The 12,209-nt window shown below is 51.7% G+C and overlaps 1 protein-coding gene across 4 annotated transcripts in view; it reads right to left on the reverse strand.

Annotated features, from left to right (window-relative positions):
• ZFHX3 (zinc finger homeobox 3) overlaps positions 1-12,209 on the reverse strand; it is a 269,914-nt gene that overhangs the window by 131,081 nt on the left and 126,624 nt on the right. The gene's annotated exons all lie outside the window — the stretch shown is intronic.

Raw genomic sequence — 12,209 nt, forward strand, 5'->3', positions numbered from 1 at the left:
GACCAGGCAAGCATCCTTCATTTATATGCCAACCATTTCCCCAATGGAGGAAATGAACAGGGCAGAGGAGACACTAAAGGGAGAGATGGAGAAGTTGTTTTAGAGATGAATCTAATTTTTACAACTCTAGGTTTAAAGATCCCGCCTCTCTCTCACTCTGCAATCTTCAGGTGACACCTGCTGACAGCCTACTGAGCATCCACAGGGCGCTGGGGGTGGCGGGTCACCACATCAGTCAGCTGAGGATAGAGAGCCGACAATCAGCAATGGGACTGCACGAGGTCTGCAGCCCCCACCCCCACAAGACACACCCTCGGACTCCAAGGTATGCTGGCCAGCTTGGAAGTGTGCAAAGCCAATGGTGCAGGTGCAACTGCCGCTCCCAATGCTCGGCAAGGTGGAAATTGGGGGCACATTCTGCAAGCACCCAGCCATGCAATGAACGCGGACTGGCCCAGAGACAGGCACTGCGCTGGCCACAAGAGACACCAGACAACCACAGTCCCTGATATATTGAAAGACAAACCCATGACTACACTAGCAACAGAAACACTCGGGACCCACGCAGAGAACCACACTCGGTGGGGGTGAGGGAACAGCTACCTGAGAGTCAGTGGCCAGGAAGATGAACTAGACGTTCAACATGAGCAGACCGTCAGACCAGAGTGGCAAGTGTGAGGGTTCTCTGAGCATGGACAGGCTTGGCACAGTAAATGAACAGAAAGGAAGTGTACCTGAAAGGCCAAGAGGTGTGAAGCAAGATCACTGTGCCAAGCTTAGTGCCAGCTCAGTGTCAAATGTGGGCACAGGCAGAGACCCCTGGCTGTGGGCACTGGAGCCGAGCCTTCTGGAACCCTGAGATGTGCCACTGAAGCGTGAAGCAGGGACGGGACACAGGCTCTTTCTCACATTTCAATATTTTTCCAACAGAAGCCAGAGCTGATCGCAGCAATGTGAGCCACATGCCACCAAATCACAAAGAAATGAGCACTTAAAATGACATCTGTTGGATTAATTAGCTGTGTAATTAGTCTCCCCTTGGCGGAGCAGGGCTTTGTCACTGCTGGTTGAAACCTCCCCAGGTGAGGCTGTTCTCTGCAGTGCCACACTGCAGCAAGAGGAGAGGGTAGGCCAGGCAGAGCAAGACGGCGCACGCCGTGGGGAGGCAAAGGGGAAGGTTCCAGAGGAGCTTTGGGGACCCGTGAGAGGAAATCACTAACAGAGGAGCAGGACAAGAACCCGCCACTTCCAAGCCCACCCGTGAGCATCCGAGTCTGAACCTGGAAAAACAGAGCCCCCAAAGGCTTACAGCTGCCCACAGCAAAGCCAGAGAAAGCAGTACTGGGATTCCAAGTCGGATGTGGTGACACGGGACAGGACAAACTCTCATTCCTTGAGAAACTGCTTGGTTTTGAACTCTGTCAGCTGCTGCTGCTGAGGATGATGATGGTAATGCTGAGAGGGTAACACTCAGAGCCTAACCCATGAACCAGGAAGAGCGCGCGCACGAACACACACACACACAGGGAGACGATGGCAGAGAGGCAGTGCAATCCAGAAAGGCGCCATGCAGGGGAAGTTACACTGGATTCAAGCAGTGGGGACTCCTCCCTGGACGTGAGCCTCTGGGGTCACCCTTTATTTCTTGCTGCACCTCCCCAGCCCCCCAATATATACCAGGTTCGGAGTGCCCCAAAGAAGGGAAAACATTCCAGTCTGCTTAGAGAGCCTTGCCAGACCCAGGACCATCAGAGCTCACAAAAGGAAACAGTCAATTCCAATGAGCTCTTCAGAGACCAGCAGGCAGTGTGATGAGTCTGGATGGGGTCACTGTGCCAGGCGAGTCCCCACTGCCAACCAAGTGAGGGCTACTTCCAGATCTGCCTCGTCTCTACCTGCAGGACCACCTCAACACATGCTTACTCCAGAACACTCATGGGCTTGGGGTGCTGACCGCAAACCCCTTGTCCCAAAGGTTCTAGCATGCATGTGTTGGAGAGAACAGGAACATGTGGACTTGGTCAAATGCAGCTGCATCGAAGTCATGCACTCAACCAGAGCCTGATGACTCTGGAATTACTCTGACAACCACAGCGGGAGCAGAATGGCACCGTCAAGGTCTCGAGGCCATGCCCCTCACCATCAGAGCACCACAGGATCGCACAGTACTCACAGCTGCTCGATTGCTTCAGCTCCTCAGCCGGGGGAAGGTGTAAGGGAAATAAGAGCGCCCCGCAACCCGTTCACAGTCCCACGACATAGTGACTGGTTTGCCCTTAGCATGATCACCACCTGAGAGCATCCTCCCTGACACCTGCTCATCTCTGCCTACTTGACCACAAGGTGTTCCTGAGACTCAGCAAAGCTGGGACAAGAAGGAAGGTGAATGGGAAGCAGGTGGGGCCGGCGGAACCACCACATGGAACAAGGACACCGCAGACAAAACATTCTGGCCATGTGCACCCAAAACCCAACAGATTTTCAAATGATAGTTACAGACTCAGCAGCCAGAGCCTGCACAAATCCCTCTGTGGGGCCTTGGCGCATAACGTCGACCCCCAGGCGGGTGCTTGTTTCCCTTTATGTGTCTCCCAGAGACTCCAGAGGTAGACTGGGCACTCCCGATGTCTGGGCAGTTCTTAAGGCCTGATGTCAGAAAGGCAGACCTGGGAGACAGGGGCACCTCTTACTAGGCAAGACCGGTCCCTGTACTCAGCGCCTATCAGCGACTACAGGGAACAGGGAGCCTCCGGGAAGACAGCTGTCGCCCAGGGCAGCTCAGGAGTGGTACAATCCTGAAGGAGGTGGCCATGGCCAGAGAGCACAGGGAGGGACAGGACAGACCCCACTAGGTCATGCAGCAGCCAGGTAGTTCCTGTAGCAACTCCGCTGCCAGGGCCGAGGTAGCACAGGAGATGTTGGTCCTTCTGTTACCCGGTCACTTCAGAGGCTGCTGGGGAGGCTGGTAACCTGTCCCGCTAATGAACAAACACCAGCCCAATTCCTAACCAAGCTGGTCTGCCCTTCATGGTGTGGGGGGCGTGGGCCCAAGAGAAGGTCCGCCTGTCACCCCGAAGACTTGTCGTAAGGCAAGCCCACTTTCTGCATTGCTTATCAGTGGCTTGTCCACTGTCAGGGCGTGGGAGGCTTCTGTGGATCCCAACAGAGCCCCCATTGCTGTGCATTCTCCCAGCCGGCCTCCAAACCCACTGCAGGAGGTGGCACAGGGAGGAGAGCCAGGGCAAGCACGTGGCTTCTGCCAGGCTGGGCAACACACAACAGCTCAGTAAGAAGAGACAGCCATAGATAGATAGATAGATAGATGGATAGATAGATGGATAGATAAAGTTTTTTAAAAAACAAAATGTAAAATTTAACAGCCAGCTCTTCTTCATTTCAGGAAGCACTTTAACACAGAAAATGTAAAAACATAATGGGATCATTTACAATGGACACAAAAAACTGGAAGCCAGCATTCAAGCATGTACGTTTTCCTTTTTGTTAGGAAGCACTGAAAAAAAACCAAGGGCATGTGCTTATATGTGTGTGTGGGTGTGTGGGTGTGTCTGCGTGTCTGTATGTGTGTGCATGTGTGTATGTGCCTGTGTGACTGCTTCTGTGTGTGTATGTGCCTGTCTGTGTGTATGTGCCTGTGTGTATCTGTGTTTATGTGCATGTATGCCTGTGCCTGTCTGTGTGTGACTGTGTGCGTGTCTGTGTGTGACTGTGTGTGTCTGTGTGTATGTGCACATCTATGCCTGTGCCTGTCTGTGTGTGTGACTGTGTGTGTCTCTGTGTATATGACTGTATGTGTGTCTGTGTGTGTGTCTGCACATATATGTCTGTGCCTGTCTGTGTGCCTCTCTGTGCACACATGTATGCCTGAGCCTATCTGTGACTGTGTGTGCGTGTCTGTGTGTCTGTGCATGCATGCCTGTGCCTCTCTGTGTGTGTGTGTGTGTGTCTGTGTGTGAGTGACTGTGCGTTTCCATGTGTCTGCGCATGCATGCCTGTGCCTGCCTGTGTGTGTGACTGGGTGTGTGTCTCTGTGTGAGTGACTGTGTGCGTTTCCATGTGTGTCTGCACATGCATGCCTGTGCCTGCCTGTGTGTGTGACTGTGTGTGTGTCTCTGTGTGTGTGACTGTGTGTGTGTCTGTGTGTGAGTGACTGTGTGCGCTTCCATGTGTGTCTGCGCATGCATGCCTGTGCCTGCCTGTGTGTGTGACTGGGTGTGTGTCTCGGCTTCTGCACAGGCTCCAAGGGGCTGACAGTTTGTGCAAGCATCTCGTCACCAGCAGGGCAGGGCGAGCCAACAAGCATGAGCTTCAGGGAAGCAAGCACAAAGTAGATTTCATGGGAAATATACAAAAAAAAATTCACTGGCAGTTTATCTGAGATTCCTGTGTAACTGGGACTCTGATCGAGTCTGCCGAGCTCTGCAGCCCAACCCTGGGCCTCCGCCACAGCCCTGCTCCCCTCCAGGGCCACCTCCCTGCCATCGCTGCCTTCCGCCATCGCCATCAAGTCTGCGAGCAACAGATTTTCTGTCATGACAATTTTTCAACTTCCATCCTACGTTCTGGTTACTTCTTTAAAAAACTGCTGTAAATCTAATCTTATTAAATATTAAAGTATAAAATTACTCAGTCCTACCAGAACGGTTTTCACAGAAACAGCCTTTCCCACCCTATACTTAAATAGTATTTATAGTTCCCAGTTATGTTTAAAACAGAATAAAGAATATGGTTCAGGTGTATTATGTAATTATTTAAAAACTCTTGACTTTTCCTGACAATCTTCCTGACAATGCCTAATTGTTCCCTTACAATTTCCCTTTCAAAACAAAACACCAGAAACACCTGTTGGGACTGCATTTATTCAAATGTGCCCTTTGAGTCCAAGTCCCCAGCACATTGAAAGGATTCACAATTGAGTTCAGCCCTTGGCCCTGTCACAGGGCACCTGCTGTCAGGGTTCCCCAGCCACACTGAGTCTACAGAGAGTCACTCTGAATACCATAGCGATGTGGCACTATCAGCAAAACCCACCCAGGGCATAGGGAACAACAGACCAGGGCTACAAAAGCAGCTGTCTTTCCTGCAAGCGACTCTGCAACTGTTACTGCTTCCTTTGCACGAAGGTAGGGTTCAAGGGACTCCAGGTTTGAGATCCCTCTCCCCTAAGAAGACACAGAGCATGCAAGCTTCGCTGTTTGGGCAGCGTCCACCTTTGTTAACTACTCAGTTTTCTGACTTGACACCTCCTGGCTCCTCAGCCTGAGTGAAGGGCTGTGTGCACACCCCTGGAGTCTGCCACACCTGCAACAGTTCCTCTCCACCCAGGTGTGCAGGTTGCACACCCCCAAACCCTGCAGGCCTGCCCCACAGGACAACTCAAGCGCAGGACAGAGAGATTAGGTTTCCTGCCTCATTACCTGGAATGTCAGAGCTCCGACAACCACCTCAACACACACCAATAAGAGACTAGAAAACAAAAGGAATATTGGGCAGCCATTAAACTGAATGACAGACATGTATGTGAGGACTAGAACGATTTCCATGACAAGAAGCTACATGAAAAAAAAAACAAGCAGAAAACAGAACAGTTGCCTCCATTTAGATATTTCTCCAGTGGCCAGTTGTGTGTGCACTCACACACACACAATCGCCAGCACACACTGCCATCTGTGTAAGGAGAACACAGCCCGGAGCCACATCAACCAAATGCAACATTGGTTTGTTTCTGGAGAGGAAAGTCAGAGAACAGAAAAAGGACATCCGTTTTTTCTATGATTGAAAAACAAACTGTAAAACTTCTAGGTCTCCGGTGTAACACTGTATATAATTCAACTTTGTATCCTTCTTGTAATTTTGTGAAATGGCTATATTATACACACACCAAAAAAGGAACACTTGCTGGGATTTCTCTTCTACTGGATTTCTCACATTTTTTCACAGTGAACTCGAGCTTTTCTTGTTGCCTTACACTTGAGATAACACAAAAGACTAACCTAATTAGAAATAACTGTGGACACACTGTAATATTCTTAAGGAATACTATCAATTGTTTAACTCTCCACAAAAAGATTCAAGAGTCGCAGAGAAACAGAAAACTGCTGGTATCCAAAAAAATAAAGGACAAGAGGGAGGGAGGGAAGGAGGGAAGCCGAGAGGGAGGAAAAGACAGGGGCTGGCATAGCAGGGAAGGTCCCTGCCTGTGACGCGGCAGGCCATATGGCTGCTGGTAGGAATCCTAGCTGCTCCACTTCCGATCTAGCTCCCTGCTAACGCACCTGGGAAAGCAGTGGATTGTCGCGGCCGGCTAGGCCAGTAACGTGGACACGGCGAAAGATCTGGGGATGAGGCACAGACACGGAGACCTGGGATGGTGGAACTGTCTCTCCTCAGCCTCTCTCCAGGCCTGCTTTTATTGCCTCCTCGCTTCACCTCTCACCTAGTTCTTGTTTATGCTTTGCCCCACACCCTAATTAGCAGAATATTGGCTACAGCTGAGTTCTATTAGACCAGGTGCTTTCAGCCCCAAGCCCATTCCCTGTAGTGCTCAGCTTAACCAGTGCTAACCAACTCCTCAGCCCACAACAGCGCATAATAACCCAAGGGCCTAGGCCTCCATATCCACATAAGAAGCACCCAATTGATGGCTTTGAACTGGCCAAACTCGGGCTGCTGTGGCCATTTGGGGGATGAGGCAGCAGACGGATCACTCACTCTCTCTGCCCCTACCCCAGGTAACTAATATATAAACAAATCTTTTAAAAAACAAAAAGTGTGTTACAGTAACGGATGTAACAATGGTCTTTACAACAGGCAGCACATTAAGTACTAGTCTTTTTCTTTCTTTTTTTTTAAGACACAGCTAACACGATTTCAGTTCCATGAGGTGGTGTCCAAAGCGGGGTCAAGCACAGTACTACAAGCAGATGGACATGGGCATGGCTTGTGCTGGGAACCACTGATCAGTTGAGCATACAAAGCAACAGCTCAGGAGGGGATAGCCATGAAGGCGCTGGGAGGGAGAACAGGACCAAGAAATGGCCCCAGGAAGACACCAACCTTTCACACTAGTGCCCTAGGTTCCTATGGCAATGATGGAAGAACATAGTTGCGGCGTAAGCCCGGCCTTGAACATTTGGTCTTCCCACCTTCCTAGAGTCCCCTAGTGGTGAACACATGACCAGAAGAATTTCCAAGGCCAGCCAGCTCTCCCTGGCTTCCAGCACAACCTAGGAGTCCTACAACCTGCTAATCCCAGCCATCAAGTCAGGGGTCTCATGGGACAAGGAAGCTAAATCTGCTAAATGTTACCAACACAACTGGCCTTTTAACTTCTAAATCGCTGCGAGGTAAACGGTCACCTCCTTCTTTCTGGAGGGGGGATGGTGACATGGATGGCACTAAAGGGGCAGACAGCGCCTGAAGCAAGCACTTGAAACAGAAGTCTCCTTCATGAGAAAACTGGGGTGCAGGAAACCAACTTCAGACCACCATGCGAACCAGAGGTGCACCTGCTCCACTGCTCCCAACGTGGAGCTACAGGTGGCGGCAAGGATGGCCAGCAGAGAGGGGGAATTTAGGTCTGGCTCTCAGAGTACAGAAGTCACAGGTCACCACCAGAGACATGACACAGATGGTCATCCTCTCACAACCTCCACACTCCCCCACTGCACCCTTTGTGGAGCACAAACAGGTAGATTTCAAGCCACATCTGATCAATCCCATCTGGGGACTGGCCTATCCATCACATGACAATGTGAGGCCCCGCAGGGAGAGTCTGCCCCAGTGAGTTTCTTCAGCAGGAGCTCTAAAGGAAGAAGGATTCTGAAATGGCACAGAACCCAGGAAGGGCTTTCCACATCCCTGCGGCCTCGGAGGAGGACCAGAGTCCAAGTCCACAACGCACAGAGATGACCTGTGTGTGTGCGTGCACACGTGTGTTAGCAAAGCACACCATTCTCTCCTTCCTCCTTCCAGCCAAGCCAAGTTGGCCTGGACACCGGCTGCCCACCTCCCTGACCCAGGGAAGCTTACACGCAGACAGGACCTGCCAAGAGGGCACACAACCCTCCCTGTGTAGAACTTAAGATTAATAGGAAACCCAAGTAACGGAAATGTGCTGAAAACCCTGCGGGGAGTTGGGACTCCTCTAGTGATAGTATTCAGGTGGCGTCTTCAGCCCTCGTCTATAAAGCTGATGGCTTTCCATAAGGATGATGACACTCAGATGAAGACATCAAAGTGAAGACCTGACTCTGACAGCCACCTTCCTTTCTGCTCTGCTCCCATCCATGCCTCTCCCCGCAAACAGTGGTGCTGGGCAGCTGAGGAGGGCAAGGGACATACAGCAGAGCTAGCACAGGCGCTGCACCTGTACACCAGGGCCTGGGGACCTGAGGCAGCAAGCAGCCCGAGGCAGCACAGTGTAGGCACTGGCCAGTATCAGCCATCCCGCAGCTCTGCGAGTGGATGGCTGGATGAGTAGGCTATGTTTACGCGCAGTCAGGAGGCAAGGTGGCAGGAAGCTGCTGCAGCTCCGCCCTGGGGAGGAACACGACCCTTTCCACCACAGGCTTCCAGAGCAGGTGCTGAGGATAGAAAACACAGGTCTAGCCGCAAAGCGTCCCTGGAGTGTCTAACCCTCCTGCCGCAGCCAGCACTGATCACGGGAACCCCTGGATACAGGACGCCAAAGACGACAAGAGTCCGGGCCAGAGCCACATTCAGGACCAAGACACACCCAAGGAACGCAGAAGTAACCAGGGGTGGGGGACCAGTGACATGGAAAGGGCTCTTCTGCCAAGTGCTCAACAGAACAACGTGGAGGACATTGACCGCCATGCAATACTGCTCACACAGCCACCCAAGCTTGATGGTACCAAGCATCACAGTTCCAACAACTGGGGGTGTGGAGGACTCCATCCCACCCCTCCCTCCACACATACCCCCTTGCAACTCACGCCTTTAGCAACGTCAGTCCAAAGCAAAAATATAGGACAAGTTAAGATTCCCTGAGCAGGGGCCCAGCGGCGTGGCCTAGCGGCTAAAGTCCTCACCTTGAAAGCCCCGGGATCACATATGGGCGCCGGTTCTAATCCCAGCAGCTCCACTTCCCATCCAGCTCCCTGCTTGTGGCCTGGGAAAGCAGTTGAGGACAGCCCAAGGCATTGGGACACTGCACCCGCGTGGGAGACCCGGAAGAAGTTCCAGGTTCCCGGCATCGGATCGGCGCGCACTGGCCCGTTGCGGCTCACTTGGGGAGTGAATCATCGGATGGAAGATCTTCCTCTCTGTCTCTCCTCCTCTGTGTATATCTGGCTGTAATAAAATGAATAAATCTTAAAAAAAAAAAAAGATTCCCTGAGCAGAAAAGTTTGGAACAAAAAGTACTTTAGATTTCACACCATTTGGAGTTTCAAAATATTTGCAAATATGCATAATGAGTAATCTTAGGTATGACCCCAAAATTCTTTTGTGGTCTATACATACCTTGTATACACAGCCTGGATGTAATTTTACACAATATTTATAGTATTATGCTTCTATACTTTTAAATTTTTACTTGTTTCTCACTTACTTAAAAGACACAGTGATAAAAAGAGAAACAGAGACAGATATTTCATTTACTGGCTCACTCCCCGAATGCCTGCAATAGTAAGGGATGAACCAGACTGAAGCCAGGAGCCTAGAACTCCATCCGGGACTCCCAAGTGGGCTGCAAAGGCCGTGGTACATACCCTAACGTGGTTGCAACTTTTTTATTTTTAAGATTTACTGGTTTGGAGGTCAGTGCTATGGCTTCACCTGTAGTTTTGACACCACATATGGCTACCACTTAGAGTCCTGACTGCTCCGTTTCTGATCTGCTCAACTCCAGCCACTGTGATCTATGAGTATATGGAAGATCTCTCTTGGTTTCTGCCTCTCTCCCCAGCTCTGCTTTTCAAACAAGCTCAAGAGAGAGAGGCAGAGAGAAGGAGGTTCTCTATCCACTGGCTCTCTCCGTCAACGGCTGCCAAAGCCAGGGCTGGGCCAGGCCAAAGCCAGGAGCCAGGAAGGATTTCCCACTTGGGTGCAGGCTCCCAAGCACTTGGGCCACCCTCTGCTGATTTTCCTGAGAGGTGGATCAGAAATGAAGCCTCTGGGACACAAACAGATGCCCACGTGAGATGCCAGTGTGGAAGGGATGGTGTTACCCATTAACCACAACACCAACCCTAGGTGCTTGCATTTTGTCCACGACTCATCCCATAAAGTAAGTTGTGTAATTCTCTACTTGTGCCATCACAAGGACACTCAAAAAGTTTTAGGTTTTAAAGGATTTTGGATTTTAGCGGTTCAGATGAGGGACGTTCAATTGACACTAGTGTTGATAACATTAATGGCCGTGACTGTGGACCCACGTGAGGCCAAAGACATAGCAAGACAGTGGATCACACTGTACACATCTCCACAACCCATGAAAGGGAGAGGAAAAGGAAGCCCCGGTAGAGATGCCACGGTCCCCGGGGCCTCTGCAGGAAATGCAATAGAGGACCCCCAGCCAATCACAGCTAAGGTGGCAGGGAAGTGGATGGAGTGGGGAAGGCACGAGCAAGGGGCTGTGGGTGAGCAGCCGGGCGCCCAGCACGGGGTCAGCTGCATCTGGAGCGCTTTCTGCAGCAGACAGTAAAGAACTCGATTACATCCAGTTAACTGTGCTCCAAACCTGATTATGCATGTGCGGGGCTAATGGATTACATTAGCAAGAGGAAAAATAACATGCAATCAATCTCCATTTACTACCGGCCTCACCAGGGCCTAGAGAAACAAGGCCTTGCGCTACCTCCAAGCCCCACCCCAAAGCCACGCACTGGGACGCTGGAGGACAAGGAGACCCTCTTGGTGGCCAGGGAAGTCTCTCAAGGCCACAAGGGCAGAGGCACAAGAAGGGCTGGGGACAGTGCCCACCCAGGAGGGCACAGCAGAGTGCCCTGCCCCCACGGCAGGGCCTCAGCCAGCAGAGGGACATTCATTACCCAAGGACTAATGAGAGCAGACGAACGACCTTTGCTCCTGATGCAGGCAGTGCAGCTCGGAACCTCCAGGGTGGGTCAGCTCGAGGCAGGTTGTGAGGCAAACCCGTCAGGCTGGCAGTGCCTCTCCCTCGGGGGCAGGTGCCAGCCCTGCATCCCAGCAGCAGGAGCCACTGACCTGCTCTGCATATTTCAAGTAGGAGTTCCCTCCATCTTAAAGATTAAGACAAGAAAAATCTGGACAAAGGAGGGTAAGGGACTGGAGCCCTCTGTGCAAAAACATACAGAGATGAAACGGCTTCCCCCGCCACTCCCCACATCCGTCCCTGGAACACATCTCATGCAGTCTCCAGATGGGAGCTGTGAACACAGTTTGGGGACCGAAAAAGGAAACTTCTCAGCAAACATTCTAGACATTAGGGCTTTGAGGAGCGATACCAAGCACCTGCTGACCTCTGCAGAGGAGAGCTGACCAGCACCGCATGCCTTCTGTAACGGTCAGGGCAGCCAGCTCCGTGTCACCTCTATAAACACCCTGCACCAAAGCTGCAGGCAACCTTCAACGCCTGCACTAAGGCCTGTGCACAAACTCTACCTCTTAGCTCCTTTGGAAACACTCTTATCCACCAAGTGGTCCTCTGTTGTTGTTGCCCATCAGGTGTTTCCTGGCCACATCAGTTCCATCCTATTGCCCCTTTAGACAGCCGACGGCAAGTGCCTACACACAGCCTCTTCTTTCAATGTCAGCACAAAAGTCAGCTCCATTTGAGATAAGGCAGCTAGCTGTGTGGTGACCAGATCCTCCTCCACTGAATCCTTGGCAGGCCATTTATAACTTTCTAGTCCCATGACCAAGTTTCTGCTTCCTCTTTCCCTACAATGATATCTTGTCCACGTTTCACAGGTCTCCCACCACCCCAGGAACGAGCAAGTGTATGAAGAATGGCAGGGACTGATCTTGCAGAGAACAGTCTGGGGAGCGGGCTGGGGGGCTCCTGATGTGCAGTGGCCATGGGAAAGCCACCTTGAACAGAAAGCAGCTGAGACCAGTTTTGGACCTGCGGCGCCACATAGCGGGGACCCAGACGCGCGAGAAATGCCAGCAAAGAGGAGAGGAGTGGCTGAGAATAAGAGTGAGGGCAAAGGGGCATGCGGGCACAGCAGGGGCTCAGGAGGAGG

This window comes from Ochotona princeps, chromosome 16 (genome assembly GCF_030435755.1).
Source record: "Ochotona princeps isolate mOchPri1 chromosome 16, mOchPri1.hap1, whole genome shotgun sequence".
NCBI lineage: Eukaryota > Metazoa > Chordata > Mammalia > Lagomorpha > Ochotonidae > Ochotona > Ochotona princeps.